General features: G+C 34.7%; 2 pseudogenes; both read left to right on the forward strand.

Moving 5' to 3' along the window:
- The first annotated feature begins 1809 nt into the window (after positions 1-1809).
- On the forward strand, positions 1810-8494 carry LOC116136276 (annotated as a pseudogene).
- A 1849-nt stretch (positions 8495-10343) lies between these two features.
- On the forward strand, positions 10344-17260 carry LOC116136264 (annotated as a pseudogene).
- The last annotated feature ends 2618 nt before the right edge of the window (positions 17261-19878 follow it).

Here is a 19878-nt window from a genome sequence, read left to right on the forward strand (position 1 = left end):
AAGGTTCCAAGGCACGGCTCAAGCCCAATTTTGTGACCAAAAACGTGAACAACAAGTGGGAACAAGTTACATTGGCCCAAGCCCAAGTTTTGGGTGTCATTTGATTCAAATTTTGGAGGAAAATCCCTAAAATTGTTGTTAAGGACATAGGTCCTTAAATTAGGGAAAGGTTGTCCACTTGATCATTACATGGTTATGGCTTGCTTTTGGCTTGTGTGGTGGAGACTTTTTGTTTATTAATTTGCATGTAATATTTTAATGTTTCCATCATGTAATATTTGCTAGGGTAAATCCCTAATTTTTGTAAAGCCTATTTAAAGGCCACTTGATCATTTTTGTAAGGACATTGAATATTGAAGTGAATAGCGCTTTGTCTTGAGAATTGTTTTCTCTTGTTTCCTTTACCCAAGTTCGGCCAAACTCGGTGGTGGAGTGTCTATCAAGCTGGTGGAGTTTCCTTTAGGCTTGATTGATTCCTTGGTCATCTCTTATGTAAGTTGTTTTTCTTTAGCTTCAAGTTAACTCATTTTCCGGATTTTGTTTTGCATGGTGTGTATGAATCCGTTTGTGGTGCATTTGAGCATGAGTGCCTTTGTGTTGATTGGAGTTTGATCTAAAGAGTTGGTTCTAAGTTGTTTTAATGGTTGTGTGTGTGTATGGAGAGTGTTAGCCGAATGGTCTTAATGAGTTGGAAGAAACCCTAGCCTAGGTGGAGTTAAAAGTGGTTGTTTTAGGGTAGTATATGAATTGTGGTTGTAAGAATTCATATCATTCCCCTACATTTGAAAATATAGTTAAAACACCTCAGCCACAAAAAAGTTTAAAAGTTAACAAAATTCCCCCAGCCACCCAAGACCACCGTCGGCCACAAGCCACCACCGTTGGCCGCTGGCGAAAGTCATCAAATCGGGACAAGACTGGTGAGATATTGCTGTTTGTGTGTCGGTAAAGACGTTTCTGGCCATGGATTCGTGATCCATGGCCGGAAACGACCACAGCTAGTCATTTCACAGCCAAAGATGTGGTCGTGAAATGCCATATTCACAGCCACATCTGTGAAACGGCCATATTCATGGCTAGATATAGTTGTTTTTTGCCGTGGATCTTTGATCCATGGCCGGATTAGGCCTTACCGGTGCACGACCAACCATATCCGATCAGTCGTGCACCATTACGGTGGCTGCTGACGGTAGTGGCTGGCTACCAACAGTGGCTTGGGGTGGGTGGGGGTGATTTTGCTATAAATTAAAATTTTATATGGTTGGGGTGTTTTAGTAAAATTTCAAATATAGGGGTTGAAAGATAATTTAATAAATAATATAATAAAATAATAATAATAAAAATAATATTATATTATTATTTAAAAATAAGGGCAATTTAATAATCTACATAACATATACACTCATTTATGCACCCAACTAAACATATTATTATAACATACTTACTAATTTATTTCAACCAACTAAATATATTTTTCTAAAGATTTATTGGTAATCTATATTTTTAAGTAATATAATATTCCAAACGCACCCTCGGGGCAGTAAGTTATTGATTTTCAATAGCTAAGGGGAATTTGACTTTAAAACGCAAGAGTCTCTATCCAAAAGAAAATGTAGGAAAGACCAGGGGCAGGAAGGGATTTCAACAAAGCCTTTTAACATATTTTTTTCTTTGCACTTTGATAGTATTGAGCTTGAATTTTACTGGATGTGAGATGGGACCATCTTTCCAAAACAAATGGTGTGGTGTGGTTTTTGTTTAAAATTGTTGAAAAAGGAGGTTTCATGTTCTGTGTATCAATCATCATTAATGGAGAAATGGATTCTTGTTATTTTTCTGGTTTGGATCATCCTGGTGGCTCATCCTTCATCAAAGATCTCTGCCAGCGTGGAAGGTCTTCACTTTTACTTTGTGTTATCTTTTGTCGCTGTATTTGCTTTTTGTGTAATTTAGAGATTTGTTGTAAAATTACCGCCCACTATCAAGATATTGTGATTTTCCTCTTTCGAGCACGTCCCTCTTGATTCGAACCTAGGACTTCATCCTTGGAAAGAAACCAATATGTATTGTTGTTAATGATGTTTCTTGGCTGCTATATTTGTTGTTTCATTGTAATTAAATTAGTTTCAGGGTATTTGGTATTGCTTAAAGAAGTTAATTGCTATAAATGGTTAATTTGGATTGTGTTAATGGCTGAGATTTTCATATTGGTTTATATTGTGTAACCAATAGACTGTTACTTTTTTTTCCTTTTTGTGATTGACTGTTGCTTTTGTGTTTAATTTTCGAAATTCTTTTGGTTAATCAGACGCTATTCTGAGCCTAATCCGTTTTGCCCCAAATATGATATTACTGGCCTTCTTTGTAAAATTTAAGCTGGTTTATGTAATTGTTGCTTTTTGTGTAAGCAGGTGATGCTTTGTATAGCCTCCGGTCGAATTTACAAGATCCTAACAATGTTCTGCAGAGTTGGGACCCTACGGTTGGGAATCCATGCACTTGGTTTCATGTTACATGTAACAGTGAAAACAGTGTTATAAGAGTGTAAGCAACTTCATTAATTAATCTCTTTTACGAGCAAGAACACGTGAGAGTGTCATGATGTTCCTCAAATCTCATTTTGTCTCTCTCAGTGATCTTGGAAATGCAGCATTATCTGGTGAATTGGTCCCAGAACTTGACCATCTAAAAAATTTACAGTACCTGTAAGTCATCTTTAGTGGATAAATAATCTATTTACTTAATGAACTTAAAGATTGGCAGTTCTAGTACTTCTTTCCGTTCTTTATGATTGCCTTGATACTTTCCGTTGCATTGATAATAATTTCGGTTGATTAATCGGATTCTTTGCATAAAACCTTTGCTGATAGCTTTTTTGTAATGTGAACATAACAACAATCATGGTAAAAAGCCAGTTATAAACTGATACTCAACTAACTGGAGCTCAAGCCTCAATACCCAATTAGTTGGTCTAGTGCATAAATCTATTTCCTCCATCCCATCCTTTATATTGTTGAATCCAGTTAGGATTTACACACATGTTGGGCACCACTTGGAAGTTTGGAGCACAAAATTTTGGCCAATATGTTTTGAGTCTGAAGGTTTGTACGAGCCTCTCACTCTTTCACCATCTTTTTTATGTGAGACTGTAATCTAACTTTTAGCCTGGAGAATCTTCACATTCACGTGTGGGCATCCAGACATGTTGATTTAGTTTCCCATTTATTAGTAATTGCCCTGTATTTTATCGGTCATCTGACCATTACTTTTAGAGATTTTACTATCCCCCCTTACGCACCTAGTTAGGTTATAGCCCACTAAATTTTTTGTTTATTACCCCTCTGAATTTGTTACACAAATCATTTTTGCTATAGAGTACAAAGATACTAATGACTACTGATGACACTAATAAGAAAAACAATTACGCTGTAAAATTCAGCACTTGCTCACTATGTTTCTTTTGAAACAGAATAATGCCTTTGTACTCCCGGATTGCAGTGAGCAAAAGAAGTAATCTTCACATTAGTATCGATTATGTTAGATTTTCGTTGATGACTTTCATGGAATAATTTTGGAAGAGGTAAAAATTCAAATTTAAGAGTATGTCAATAAATATCTCACAAAACTGGATATGTCGTACGTGTGTTTGTATCATGTTTTGGCTAGTCGTGATATGAATTTATCTCATCATTGTTCTCAATTTTTCTTCAGAAAAGCTATTTATTGCTCCTCAAGGTGAATTCTTGTGTGTATCAACAATTCTTGAAAAGCATTTCCACACATTTGACCTTGAGTGTTTCCTTCATATTTAGAATGCGAAAATTTTCCACTTTGTGCCTATCAATTAACTTAGTTTATCACTGACATTAATAAACAGAAACTCAAGTTGAAAAATATGACATATTATTTTCGCTTTTATATGGCCTAGTTGTTGCTGTTTCACTACAAATTTGTGTACTAATGCAAATACTTTCCTTCTATGGATCATTAAAAATATTCACATATGACAGGAAACTTTTTAGTAACAACATAACTGGACAAATTCCTAGTACTCTCGGGAATCTGACAAATTTGGTGAGCTTGGATCTTTACTCAAACAGTTTCACTGGTCCTATTCCATTCACATTGGGCAAGCTGACGAAACTGCTTTTCCTGTATAATCTCTTTCCCTGATATTGAGATTATTGTTTATTTGAGGTCATTCTTTTTCTTGGTTGTTAACTTTGTTTAGTTCTTTACTAGAAGATCTATTGCTCACTAAGCAGCGGCAACTTTATGCATAAATATGTAAGCATATGTGTAGATATGTAGTAATTGTTTTATATTGTGAAGAAGATTAGAAAAAGTGAAGTGTCAATTAAGTCTTGGTAATTCTCCAGTGAGACTAATATTGTAAATTTCACACTACATTCTGGATATGTTGAGTGTTTGATTTTAAATTATTTCCAACATTTTTATTAAGAGTTTGAACCACTAGCTTAACTGAAGTGAGTTAATTGTTGAGTGACTGAAGTTTATCAATGAAATTGCCAATTTGGTAGATTTTGGTTAGAGAATTTTTCTGAGGTCTTCAAAACAAGAACTATATACATACTGACCTTTGCCATTGCCATAGTAAAAACAAAAACCAATATTATGCTGAGTTATGGATTTTAAGTTCTAGCAGACCAGAATATCATGTAAAATATCTCTATGCATTTATTTACTGTGAGGAAAGTGTTTTAGGTTGTGAACCTTTTTTTCCTTTAAAGGTCAATTTGGAACTTTAACTGGTTAATTTGAGTATACTTTCACTACTTTCTAGCCAATGAATCCCATCCTACTGACTGGAAAATATACAGCTTGCATTTCCATGTATTAGAGAATAGTCAAGGTACTGGCCTGCTAATCCGGAGTTGTTGGATCTACTTTAAGAGGATAGTTTGCTTTCCAGAGTGTGTTTGGAAATTACTTGTGTTCTCTCAGGCATTCTGGATCACATCAATATCATAGAACCTTGAATCCAAAAGCAGAATTTGTATATGTTAAACAAGACCATCCTCAATTTGCATTTATCCATTCCAAATTTGAGGCACTTAATCTTTAATATTTTGTGTGCACATGTGTTTGTGCTAAATCTGCTTTTCATAAATAATCCTCATTCATAGTAGAACTTAAAATTTGTTTTTGGATTTGTCTGTTTAAGGATAGCCGGCTCAACAATAACCGTCTGTCAGGTGATATACCTATGTCCTTGACGAATATTATAGCCCTGCGAGTCTTGTGAGTGCCTAAGTAATATATTTCCTCTATTCCTCTTATCTTTTTTGCCTATCAGTACTAACTTGGCTGTATATAAATTCATTTTTGAATGTTGGCTGCAGAGACTTATCAAACAACTGCCTGTCAGAACCTGGTCCAGTTAATGACTCATTTTTGCCTTTTACTCCCATAAGGTTTTTCATTAATAAAGGATATGGACAGCCATTTTTTTTTTTTTTTTGATGAATGGTGCAGTAATGACATAATTACTGCTTTACCCTTGCAGGTTTGTATATAACTTAGATCTGTGCGGCCCAGTTACTGGGGAGCTTTACCCTCCACCATTTGCTCCACCTCCATTTGCTCCACCTGCAACGGTTTCTTTTCCAGGTAGTCTCTTGTACCACTAGTGACGTAAGTTTGCTATTATTGTTCTTGTTAAGATTATCTTTTTCTCTTTCTCTTTCTTTTCCTTTTTTTTTTTTTTTTTTTTTTTTTTTGGGTATAAATGCTATTATGAAAATAGATATTTTCTGTTGTTAGCATCCGACCTGGTAATGCAACTCTTCTTCTGGTTTACTTCATATCTTCCCAGTTTTGCATTAGAAAAAAAAAATGCATTTGACCTGGAAACTTTGTATGAATATGGGAAACTTTGAAGTTCTTTTTTCAAGTTTTTCTTGAGTGTATAGAAGGGAAACCAGCACCCTGACGTTTTTATGATTCAGCCAAATTGAAATCCCTCCTGAGGAATTCACCTAAAGAGCACCGGTTGTTTTAAAGATCTTTGCTGCCTTTATTCTGCAACTGATCCTCAGCAGGGTGCCCAAAACTTACAACGAAATGCGCCATAGCTCTACTCTTGTTAGCAAAAGCACTGATTGTAGTGGAACTAAGCTTTAATTTGGAAGTATAAACATGCTAGAAAGAGTAGTGTGGTTGCTTTCTATTCAAACTTACATGGTAGGGCTCATTTCGTTATACAGATATGCATTAGAGGACAGAACTCTATTGTTCTTTAATTTCATTTCAGGAGAAAATAGTCCAACTGCAGCAATTGCTGGGGGAGTGGCTGCCGGTGCTGCTTTACTGTTTGCTGCTCTTGCTGTTGGTTTTGCATATTGGCGGCCAAGAAAACCACAAGGATGTTTCTTTGATGCAGCTGGTTAGTGTCTGATCTCCAAAAAGAGTTCACCTTGATGTTTGATTTGGATTGCATTTTTAATTGGTGTATGTTTTTTCAGTGGAAGAAGATCCAGAAGTCCAATTAGGACAGCTGAAAAGATATTCTTTTCAAGAATTACAATTTGCAACAAATAATTTTAGCAAGAAGAACATCCTGGGCAGAGGTGGATTTGGTAAGGTGTATAAGGGATGCTTGGCTGATGGTGCATTGGTGGCAGTGAAAAGACTTAAAGAAGAGCGGACACATGGTGGAGAGATCCAATTTCAAACAGAAGTGGAGCTACGTAGTCTGGCAGTGCATCAGAATCTCCTGCCTTTACGTGGTTTTTGCATGATTTCAAATGAGCGACTGCTTGTTTATCCATATATGGCTAATGGAAGTGTTGCATCATGCCTAAGAGGTATTGTTGGTTCTTCCTCATCATTTAAGTTGCATTTGGTACTACATTGAGATGTGCCTGAAAGAGAGATAAATTGCACTCTGCCGAGGAACACCAATCATTCATGTTGAGTATTTTTTGTATTGGATGTGAAAAATTGTTCTTTTGTGCAGAAAACAACAATGAACCATACTTATAAAATGAAGAGATAGCTTTGTTTAAGAAATGTCTCTTTAGGCAATCTATCGTTTCTAATGTTTCATTCATGCCTCATTTTGCCAAAGCAGAAAGAAATAGGAATTATCTATTATATTTTCACAACCTCATCCAGTGGAACCTGATGTATTCCTCTCTGCAAACTTATACCAACATTGAGTCTGAATGCTTCAGTTTCCACTGTCCTCATGCATCATCATCAAATTGTGCTAATTCATATAATATTGCTTCCATTTAGTACCTTGTAGTTTCAACTCTAACTTACTTGACGTCTGTATGATTGGTGAACTTATTATGACCTTATTTTTATGTTCCTGTAGAACGGCCACCATCAAAACCACCCCTTGACTGGCCCACTAGGAAGAGAATTGCAATAGGGTCTGCAAAGGGCCTTTCATATTTACATGATCATTGTGATCTGAAGATCATTCATCGTGATGTGAAAGCTGCAAATATATTGTTGGATGAGGAGTTTGAGGCTGTTGTCTGTGATTTTGGTTTGGCTAAACTTATGGATTACAAAGATACACATGTCATTACTGCTGTACGTAGCACCATTGGGCATATTGCCCCTGAGTATCTCTCCACGGGGAAGTCATCAGAGAAAGCTGACGTTTTTGCTTATGGTGTTATGCTTTTAGAGCTAATCACTGGGCAGAGGTCGTTTGATCTGGCTAGGCTTGCAAATGATGATGATGTTATGCTACTTGATTGGGTAAGTAGCTATATGCATTAACTCAAGCACACATTTATTTTAAGATACTTCTCATGCTGGGATTAATTTTGAAAATTCAATGAAATGCCCTTGTATTTGGTGATTATATACATTTCACTACTTTCATAGAGATCTAAGCTGGAATTCATAGTGTATTTGGTAAATATTTCATACTAGTTTCCTGATTTTCTACCAACTAGAAACATCAAATATATGCTAGAATTGCTCTATAGGCCTCACATTTATGGGTCTTAGGTGTAAGCGTCTATTGTCAAATCAGTATTCCATTATAAAATCAGAAAGGATCTTGCTTTTTACTGGAAATTTTGTCATATATTTGATTTGACATGCGCATAATTACAGGTTAGAGGACTCCTAGAAGAGAAGAAACTGGACATGCTTGTTGATCCTGACCTGCTGAACAACTACATTGATATTAAAGTTGAGCCGCTCGTCCAACTTGCACTTCTTTGCACACAGGGCTCCTCCTCGGAACGACCTAAGATGTCCCAGGTTGTCAGAATGCTTGAAGGTGATGGCTTAGTAGAAAAATGGGAGGAGTGGCAAGCGGGTGAGGTGGTTCGCCACGAGGTTGAACGCATCCACCGCAAAACCATGTTTGAACGTGACTCATTCGTTATACCAAAAATATTCGTGCTTTAGAGTTATCACGTCTAAGATAATCATATAGATTTGTTAAAAAGGAAATCATCTTTTCATGCTTTTTGTAGACACTTATCGTTCATTCTTCTGTAAATTGGTCCTATAATCAGTGTATCACTAATCATGTATATAAATCTTTGTATGGTCATTTCAGTTATATGCTTTGGTGAAATGGTTTCATTTGTGAGATGAAGAAGTTGCTTAATTTTGTTTTCACATAGCAAAATCAGAACTTCAAATTGCTGGGCTTACTTGTGAGATTGAAGGTTTTGCAAGAATTTGTCTCAGTGGGGTCTTAAGTGAAAGAATTTCAAATATTATTGTTAAATCTTTGCATATAAAATAATTTTGTATTTATTTTTTGCTACATTTCATAAGAACAAAATGAAATAAAAATGGAGATATTTTCCCACTTTATATTAATAACTGAATTGGGAAAATGACAGAAGGGTTCGTGCACATTTTGGCATAGCATCATGGGAAACAAAGAACAATCACATTTCATAACTATATTGAAGAGCCACAATTGAAAATCTAGGACAAAACTATGGATACTTTAAAGAAATAAACAAGTATATCAAATCATTTGTCTCTGATTTTTATTTGATTTTGACATTGTGTTTGTAATGCTTGAAAAAGTAGGGCTGACGCAATACCCTGTCAGCGCAAGTGGTCAGAGTTTAGGTGAGCCCCGCAGCCATTCAGACACAGCCACGTCGCATGATAACGTGAGCGGTATGCTCCTGCCAGTGCAGTAGGTGCGCGCCAGAACGACAAGAGGTTGGGGGCACTCCACGTGTCCAATCCCTGCACACTTCGCGCAAATCACTCGAGCAGGTAGACAATGGGACACAAGGAAGGATCTGCATGGCAACTTGACTCACTCCCAAATTCAGCAATCATTACCTTAATGCATCCCACTATAAATAGAGAGTTTCTCTCCCGTTTGGGGGATTGGCTCATTTTACTCTTGATTAACTGATTTCTCTCTGTAATAGCATACACTTATTATCTCTTTGTAATCACTTATAAATCAGCTCGCTGATCGCGACCTGATCTCACTACTCTAATACAATATCAGTGGACATAGGAGTCGCTTGTTTAAGCATCCAAACCACTTTAAAAACATTGTTTCTCCCTCCTTTATTCAGTCTTATACACCTATTCACGTGTGTCTTCTGGACTAGCTCAGTATTTCAAACATACATTTAGTTGATGTCAAAATCAAGCATCAACAGTGTTCAATAAGAGAGTTCAATCCATTTTTTCTTTTTAAGTTCTTTTTGAAAAAATTTAGCCCTTAATTTTATCTATCGATGTTATTGGGTTAATTAATTAGGCAAAACCCATTTCGATAGCATATATATTTTTTTTTTATGAGAGATTTTTTTTATTACAAACAATAACTACATTTAAGATATTCAATTATTACAAAAACCCCCATTTTTGTTCTACGTAATAGAACTTCATGTTTTTTCATTTTTTTAATCCATTTTGTTACACTATATTTGATGATTTGATAGTTGTACAGTATAAGACTATAAGTTGTCTTGGATTCAATATGAACAAGATTTCGTAAAAAAAAAAAAAAAAAAAAAAATGTGATTATTATCTGAATTTACAAAAATAAAGATTAATAAAGTATGCGATAAATAATTATTGTTTGAGTGGGGGGCTGTGATTGGGTGTGGTTGAGACTTGAGTGGCGAAGAGGCGGCTGTGAGGGTGGGAGTTGGGACAGTGACGGCCGTAAGAGCGAAAAAAAAGGTAAATAAATAACCGAAAGTTAATTTTAAAATAGTGAAGGGGAACTTTGATTTTAAAATGCAAGAGTCACTATCAAAGTGATAATCTAGGAAAGAACAGGGGCAGTAAGGGATTTAAACAAAGCCTTTTAAAATGTTTTTTTCCTTTCCAATTTTGAAGTATTGAGCTGAATTTCCCTTCTTCTTCCTTGCAATTTCACTGGACATGAGATGGAATCATCTTTCCAAAACAAATGGTGTGGTGTGGTGTGGTATGGTTTTTGTTAAAAATTGTGGGAAAAGGAGGTTTCATGTTATGTGTATCAAACATCATTAATGGAGAAATGGGTTCTTGTTCTTTTTCTGCTTTGGATCATCCTGGTGGCTCATCCTTCATCAAAGATCTCTGCCAGCATGGAAGGTCTTCACTTTTACTTTGTGTTATCTTTTTTTCTTGTGTTTGCTTAAAAGAAATTTGTGTAATTTAGAGATTTGTTGTAACAGCCCCTCCCACTATTAAGATGTTGTGATTTTCCTCTTTCGAGCATGTCCCTCTTCATTCGAACCTAGTATTTCATCCTTGGAGACAAATATGTATTGCTGTTGATGATGTTTCTTGGCTGCTATATTTGTTGTTTCATTGTAATTAAATTAGTTTCATGGTATTTGGTATTTCTTAAAGAAGTTAATTGCTATACATGGCTAATTTGGATTGTGTTAATGGCTGAGATTTTCATGTTGTTTTATATTGTGTGTAACCAATAGACTGCTACTTTTTTTTTCCTTTTTGTGATTGACTGCTGCTTTTGTATTTGATTGTCGAAATTCTTTTGGCTAATCAAGACGCTATTCTAAGCCTATTCTGTTTGGCCCCAAATATGATATTACTGGCCTTCTTTGTAGAATTTAAGCTGGTTTATGTAATTGTTGCTTTTTGTGTAAGCAGGTGATGCTTTGTATAGCCTCCGGTCGAATTTACAAGATCCTAACAATGCTCTGCAGAGTTGGGACCCTACAGCTGGGAATCCATGCAGTTGGTTTCATGTTACATGTAACAGTGAAAACAGTGTTATAAGAGTGTAAGAAACTTCATTAATTAATATCTCTTTTACGAACAAAAACACGTGAGAGTGTCATGATGTTCCTCAAATCTCATTTTGTCTCTCTCAGTGATCTTGGAAATGCAGCATTATCTGGTGAATTGGTCCCAGAACTTGGCCAGCTGAAAAATTTACAGTACCTGTAAGTCATCTTTAGTGGATAAATAATCTATTTGCTTAATCAACTTAAAGATTGGCAGTTCTAGAATCCTTTCCGTTCCATATGATTGCCTTAGTACTTTTCATTACATTGATAAGAATTTCCATTGATTAATCAAATTCTTTGCATAAAATCTTTGCTGATAGCTTTTTTGTAATATCAGCATAGCAACAATCATGGTAAAAAGTCAGTTATAAACTGATACTCAACTAACTGGAGCTCAAGCGTCAATACCTAATTAGTTGCTCTAGTGCACAAATCTATTTCCTCAATTCCATCCTTTATATTGTTGAATCCAGTTAGGATTTACACAAATGTTGGGCACCATTTGTAAGTTTGGAGCACAAAATTTTAGCCAATATGTTTTGAGCCTGGAGGTTTATACGAGCCTCTCACTCTTTCACCACCCTTTTTATGTGAGACTGTAATCTAACTTGTAGCCTTGAGAATCTTCTCATTCACGTGTGGGCATCTAGACATGTTGATTTAGTTTCCTACTTATTAGGACTACCGTGTATCCTATTGGTCATCTGACCACTACTCTTGTAGAGTTTTTATATCAGCTGATTCTGCTTTCATTTACTCTATGTGTTGTGCCTTGGACTGCCAGTAGGCCTCTTTCACTAACCGCTTTCCCACTATCCCCCCTTATGCACCTAGTTACGTTATAGCCCACTAATATATTTTTTTTTTTTTTTTATTTCCCCTCATGATTCATGAATTTGTTACACAAATGACTTTAACTAGAGTTAATTGCTACTGATGACACTAATAGGAAAACAATTATGCTGTAAAATTCAGCACTTGCTCACCATGCTTTCTTTTGAAACAAAAAATGCCTTCATACTCCTGGATTGCAGTGACTCTATGTAGCTCATGCTTATGCATTTACCTGCATGCCTATAAGTATGGCCAAAAGAAGTAATCATCACATCAGTATCGATTATGTTGGATTTTCGTTGATGACTTTCATGGATTAATTTTGGAAGAGGTAAAAACCAATTCCAATTTAAGAGTGTGTCTATGAATAACTCACAAAATGGGATATGTCTTAGGATTGTTTGTGTCAAATTTTGGCTAGTTTTAATATAAATTTATCTCATCACTGTTCTCAATTTTTCTTCAGAAAAGCTATAAATTGCTCCTCAAGGTGAAGTCTTGTGTGCATCAACAATTCTTGAAAAACATTTCCACACATTTGACCTTGAGTTTTTCCTTCGTATTTAGAATGTCATTCACGCTGAAAAGCTATAAATTGCTCCTCAAGGTGAAGTCTTGTGTGCATCAACAATTCTTGAAAAACATTTCCACACGTTTGACCTTGAGTTTTTCCTTCATATTTAGAATGTCATTCACGCTAAAATTCTCCACTTTGTGCCTATCTATTAACTTAGTTTATCTCTGACATTAATACACAGAAACTCAAGTTGAACAATATGACATATTATTTTCGCCTTTATATGGCCTAGTTGTTGCTTTTTCACTACAGAGTTGTGTACTAACGCAAATATTTTCCTTCTATGGATCATTAAAAATATTTACATGTGACAGGAAACTTTTTAGTAACAACATAACTGGACAAATTCCTAGTGCTCTCGGGAATCTGACAAATTTGGTGAGCTTGGATCTTTACTTTAACAGATTCACTGGTCCTATTCCAGACTCGCTTGGCAAGCTGACGAAACTCCTTTTCCTGTATAATCTCTTTACCTAATATTGAGATTATTATTTATTTGAGGTCATTCCTTTTCTTGGTTTATTAGAAGATTGATTGCTCTCTAACCAGCTGCAGCTTTATGCATAAATATGTAGCATATGTGTAGATATGTAGTAATTGTTTTATATTGTGAAGAAGATTAGTAAAAGTGAAATATCAACCAATTCTTTGTAATTCTGTAGTGAGACTAATATTGCAAAATTCACACTACATTCTGGATATGTTGAGTGTTTGATTTTAAATTATTTTCAACATTTTGATAAGAGTTTGAACTTGTTAACTTGACTGAAGGGAGTTGATTGTTGAGTGATGAAGTTTGTCAATGAAATTTCCAATTTGGTAGATTTTGGTTAGAGAAGTTTGTGAGGTTCTCTAAACGAGAACTACATATAAACTGAACTTTACCATTACCATGGTTAAAACAAAAACCAATATTATGTAGAGTTATGGATATCAAATTCTAGTAGACCAGAATATCTTGTAAAATACCTTTATGCATTAATTGACTGCAAGGAAAGTGTTTTAGGTTGTGAACCTTTCATTACTTTAAAGGTCACTTTGGAACTTTTACTGGTTAATTTGTGAGAATGCTTTCACTACTAGCTAGCTAATGAATCCCATCCTACTGACTGGAAAATATACAGCTTGCACTTCCATGTCTTAGAGAATAGTCAAGGTACTGGCCTGCTAATCCAGAGTTGTTGGATCTACTTTAAGAGGATAATTTGCATTTCAAAATGTGTTTGGAAATCACTAGTGTTCTCTCAGGTATTCTGGATCACATCAATATCATAGAACCTTGCATCCAAATGCAGAAGTTGTAGATGTTACACAAGACCATCCTCAATTTGCATTTATCTATTACAAAATTGAGGCACTTAATCTTTAACATTTTGCGTGTGCACATGTGTTTGTGCTAAATCTGCTTTTCATAAATAATCCTTACTCATATTAGAACTTAAAAATTGTTTTTGGATATGTCTGTGTAAGGATAGTCGGCTCAACAATAACAGCCTGTCAGGTTCAATACCTATGTCCTTGACGACTATTGTGAGCCTGGAAGTCTTGTAAGTGCCTAAGTAATATATTTCCTCTTTTCTTCTTAATCTTTTTTGCCTATCAGTACTAACTTGGCTATATGATTTAACATTCATTTTCCAATGTTGGCTGCAGAGACCTATCAAACAACCGGCTGTCAGGGTCTGTTCCAGATAATGGCTCATTTTTTCTTGTTACTCTCATCAGGTTTTTCATTGATAAAGGATATAGACAGCTGCTTTTTTTTTTTAGCACCTGGATGAATGTTGCAGTAATGACATAATTGCTGATTTACCCTTGCAGTTTTGCAAATAACTTAGATCTGTGCGGTCGAGTTACTGGGAAGCCTTGCCCTGGATCTCCACTATTTGCTCCACCGCCTCCATTTATTCCACCTGCAAAGGTTTCTTCTCTAGGTAGTCTCCTGTGCCACTAGTGACGTAAGTTTGCAATTGATTATCATTTTTTTTGGTTATAAATGCTATTATGAAAATAGATATTTTCTGTTGTTAGCATCCGACCTGGTAATGCAACTCTTCTTTCTGGTTTACTTCATATCTTCCCAGTTTTGCATTAGAAAAAAAAAATGCATTTGACCTGGAAACTTTGTATGAATATGGGAAACTTTGAAGTTCTTTTTTCAAGTTTTTCTTGAGTGTATAGAAGGGAAACCAGCACCCTGACGTTTTTATGATTCAGCCAAATTGAAATCCCTCCTGAGGAATTCACCTAAAGAGCACCGGTTGTTTTAAAGATCTTTGCTGCCTTTATTCTGCAACTGATCCTCAGCAGGGTGCCCAAAACTTACAAGGAAAGGCACCATAGCTCTACTCTTGTTAGCAAAAGAACTGATTGTATTGGAACTAAGCTTTAATTTGGAAGTGTAAACATGCTTGAAACAGTAGTGTGGTTGCTTTCTATTCAAACTTACATGGTAGGGCTCATTTCGTTATACAGACATGCATCACAGGAGTGAACTCTATTGTTCTTTGATTTCATTTCAGGAGAAAATAGTCCAACTGCAGCAATTGCTGGGGGAGTGGCTGCTGGTGCTGCTTTACTATTTGCTGCTCTTGCTGTTGGTTTTGCATATTGGCGGCCAAGAAAACCACAAGGATGTTTCTTTGATGCTGCTGGTTAGTGTCTGATCTCCGAAAAGAGTTCACCTTGATGTTTGATTTGGATTGCATTTTTACTTGGTGTATGTTTTTTCAGTGGAAGAAGATCCAGAAGTCCAATTAGGACAGCTGAAAAGATTTTCTTTTCAAGAATTACAATTTGCAACAAATAATTTTAGCAAGAAGAACATCCTGGGCAGAGGTGGATTTGGTAAGGTGTATATGGGATGTTTGGCTGATGGCACATTGGTGGCAGTGAAAAGACTTAAAGAAGAGCGGACACCTGGTGGAGAGATCCAATTTCAAACAGAAGTGGAGCTACGTAGTCTGGCAGTGCATCGGAATCTCGTGCCTTTACGTGGTTTTTGCATGACTTCAAATGAGCGACTGCTTGTTTATCCATATATGGCTAATGGAAGTGTTGCATCATGCCTAAGAGGTATTGTTGGTTCTTCCTCATCATTTAAGTTGCATTTGGTACTACAGTGAGATGTGCCTGAAAGAGAAAGACATGTTGCACTCTACCAAGGAACACAAATTATTCATGTTGAGGTTTTTGTGTATTGGATGTAAAAAATTGTTCTTTTGTGCAGAAAACAACAATGAACCATACTTATACAATGAAGAGATAGTTTTGTTTAAGAAATGTCTCTTTAGGCAATCTATCGATTCTAATATTTCATTCATGCCTCATTTTGCCAAAGCAGAAAGAAATATGAATTATCTATTATATTTTCACAACCATGTATAACAACCTCATCCAGTGGAACCTGATGTATTCCTCTCTGCAAATTTATACCAACAATTGAGTGTGAGTACTTCAGTTTCCACTGTCCTCATGCATCATCATCATGTTGTGCTAATTCATATAATATTGCTTCCATTTAGTACTTTGTAGTTTCAACTCTTAACTTACTAGACTTCTGTATGATTAGTGAACTTATTATGACCTTATTGTTATGTTCCTGTAGAACGGCCACCATCAAAACCACCCCTTGACTGGCCCACTAGGAAGAGAATTGCGATAGGGTCTGCAAAGGGCCTTTCATATTTACATGATCATTGTGATTTGAAGATCATTCATCGTGATGTGAAAGCTGCAAATATATTGTTGGATGAGGAGTTTGAGGCTCTCGTTGGTGATTTTGGTTTGGCTAAAGGTATGGACTGCAGAGATACACATGCCACTTCTGATGTACGTGGCACCATTGGGCATATTGCCCCTGAGTATCTCTCCACGGGGAAGACATCGGAGAAAACTGACGTTTTTGCTTATGGTATTATGCTTTTAGAGCTAGTCACTGGGCAGAGGGCGTTTGATCTGGGTAGGTTTGCTAATGATGATGATTTTATGCTGCTTGATTGGGTAAGTAGCTATATGCATTATATACATTTCATTCACGATTTGGTAAGCCATGCAAATTCAACTTTCATAGAGATCTAAGCTGGAATTCAAAGCGTATACTGCTAGATATTTCATACTAGTTTCGTGATTTTCTCCCAACTATAAACACCAAAAATATGATATAATTGCTCTGTACGGCTCACAGTTTATAGGTCTTACGTGTACGATAGTCAATTCAGTATTCTATTATAAAAATTGTAAAGGATCTTCCTTTTACTGGAAATTTTGTCATATACTTGATTTGACATGCATCTCTGTATGATTATCAGTTTAAAGGACTCCTAAATGAGAGGAGATTGGACAGGCTTGTTGATCCTGACCTGGAGAACAACTATATTGAAATTGAAGTTGAGCAGCTTTTCCAACTCGCACTTCTTTGCGCACAGGCCTCCCCCTTGGAACGACCTAAGATGTCCGAGGTTGTCAGAATGCTTGAAGGTGACGGCTTAGTAGCAAAATGGGATGAATGGCGAAACATTGAGGTGGCTCGACATGAGCTTGAACGCATCCACCGCAACACCCTGTTTGGACATGGGTCGTTCACTATACCGAAGATCTTTGTTCTGTAGAGTTATAAGCTTTTTGTATGCACTTATTGTTCATTCTTCTGTAAGTTCGACGTAAAATTAGTATATCACTAATTGTGTATATAAATCTTTCTGGGGTCAATTCAGTTGATCGCTTTAGTGAAATAGTTTCATTTGTTTTTGTTTCCAGTTACCAAAATTAGAACTTGAAATTGCTGGGCCTAGTAGTGTTTATGGTTCAAAAAATTTGGGAATTTTGTATATACAAACCATTTCACAATAGAGCTCTGACATTTGAAATTAAAAATTTTGCAATAAAGATTGCAAAATCTTTTTTTTACGGTAATTCTTTGTTTGATAAGAGTAATATTACATATAGGCATGCAATAATTTTATACAACATTATATGATAAAATATAATTAACTAATTTTAAATTAAAATTAAACTTTCACATAATCTTTTGCCACATAATATTGTGTCAATGTTGTATGTAGTATTATTCATTAGAAAAATATTATATATTTATATATTTCAACAAAGGATGGAACGTTGATGGTTTCTCAAACCGGTTCGTATATATGCTAAACCTTAGGTAGGTGGTAATTATACCTTCTTTTAAAGGAGAAAACATGTTATTGGCTTCACTCATATCATTTACTTTTTTTCTAACCTGTTATTACAAGTTGTCACATCGCGTTTGTGAGAGAAAGTTAGTAAGAAGAGTTTGTTAAACTATCTTTATTATTATTTTTATATTAAAAATATAACTTAAATTTAAATATATATATATATATATATATATATATTAAGAAGCAATTAAAAAACCTAGGGGTAAGGTTGGAGAAAATTATGCCCCGAGAACCAAGGATGGGGTTTCATGTAAGTGAAGGTGAAAACAGTAAAAACCTACCTGTTTCCATCATCGTAACATATTTAATATATTAAATAGATATAACTAATTGTAATTATTACTTTATTTAAATTTGAAAAATATGTTTTTCAACGACTATATATATCTTACGTCAATGTTATTAATCAAACACAGGTAAACATCCATTACTAGTTTGGTAGGTAAAGATCTCCTATGAGCATGTAAGAAAGTTATGGGTTTGAACAAAATAATGCTTATGACAAGATCGAAGATATTTTGAGTTTTATTAAGGGAAAAAAAAATATTGTCGAAATGAGATTATAAAATATGTTTTAATTACCATATTGTACTTTGTGATGAACTCTTACAGCCTGCATGTAAATCTTCTTTCTAGCTTTTGTTTAGCATAAAAATAATAATAATAATAAATAAAAATTGTCGCACCCAAAAATAACTTAATTTGAAATTAATTGAAGAGTTGATGCAATTAATATTCAATAGCATACTTAATTTTGGTACCGGAGTAGGGACAAACCCATGAATTAATTATAGAGGGAATAAATTCAAAATAATATAATATAAAATATCTTCATAACGGTGGACCAACTAATTTTATTACTATAAGGAGGTTATAACTTAATGGAGGTATAGTTATAAAAATTATAGTTTTGATTTCTTATTTTTTAAATTCATGTTTTAGAAGTACAATATTAAGATTTCAATTCATATTTTAGTAGTATTAGGATTTAAATTCAACGCTTCAATTGCCTACTTTAGAAATGGATAAAAAACCGTATCTTAGAACCAGCAAAGATAAGTGTCATTGATGGAACTATAAATGCAATTAATATATCGTAAATTGATGTGAAGCCACAAACAATTGCCAATGATTTTAAGCATTGCAAAATTAGGACTCCAGATTTTGATGAATTGCAAGTTATAAATGAAGTGGACAAGGAAAATAAAAGAGTCATTACAAAATTAAGTGATCAGATTTGACAATTTCACTACACTAATTGAATGGATATTAATGTCTTCCTCGATCATCCAAATCAGCAACAAATCGTGTATGCTTTAACCAAAGAAGAAATCATTGCTACAATTAAACAAGAAGATAAAGGAAATATTTGTAAGGATGTTAATACGAAAATACAAAAAGTTTCAGGCCATGAAGCTCTAAACATGCTTGAGAAGCTAAAAATATTTTGGTTTCAACAAAAAGTGTCAATGCTAGGAAATTATTATATACTAGAAATATAAAAGATGTGATAATAACTCTAAAATATAAATCACTGTCTCAAACAACTTTAGATAAATATTTTATTTCATCTTAAACATTTAATGTAACATATTAGATATTTTTTGGTAATATACAAATAATTATTACTATATAGAGGCAACTTTCCTTAAGACGGAAACTAGAAAAATTATAACTTATTACAAGGTGGAGTTTATTCTTATTTGTAAATATCTCAAATTGTTTTTATGATTATGTAGAATTTATTCCTATATAGAGTATCACTATAGAGAAGTTTTAATATGTTATGCTTTTAACACAATATTATCAGGTATAAATATATTAGTAATCGTTATAGTAGTGACATGGAAGAAAAATTAAGAATAATACTACACTTACAAAGTCCTCATACAAAGAAGTGTGTACAAAGTGATGTGTCATACTATGATCGAGAGAGTGAATTTGTAAAGTCAACTTTTTAATTAAAGTCAAATTCATTGTCCAATTATAATATGACACATCACTTTGTATATATATTTTTGTATGAGGACTTTGTAAA

This window comes from Pistacia vera, unplaced genomic scaffold (genome assembly GCF_008641045.1).
Source record: "Pistacia vera cultivar Batoury unplaced genomic scaffold, PisVer_v2 Contig310, whole genome shotgun sequence".
In the NCBI taxonomy this organism is placed as follows: domain Eukaryota; kingdom Viridiplantae; phylum Streptophyta; class Magnoliopsida; order Sapindales; family Anacardiaceae; genus Pistacia; species Pistacia vera.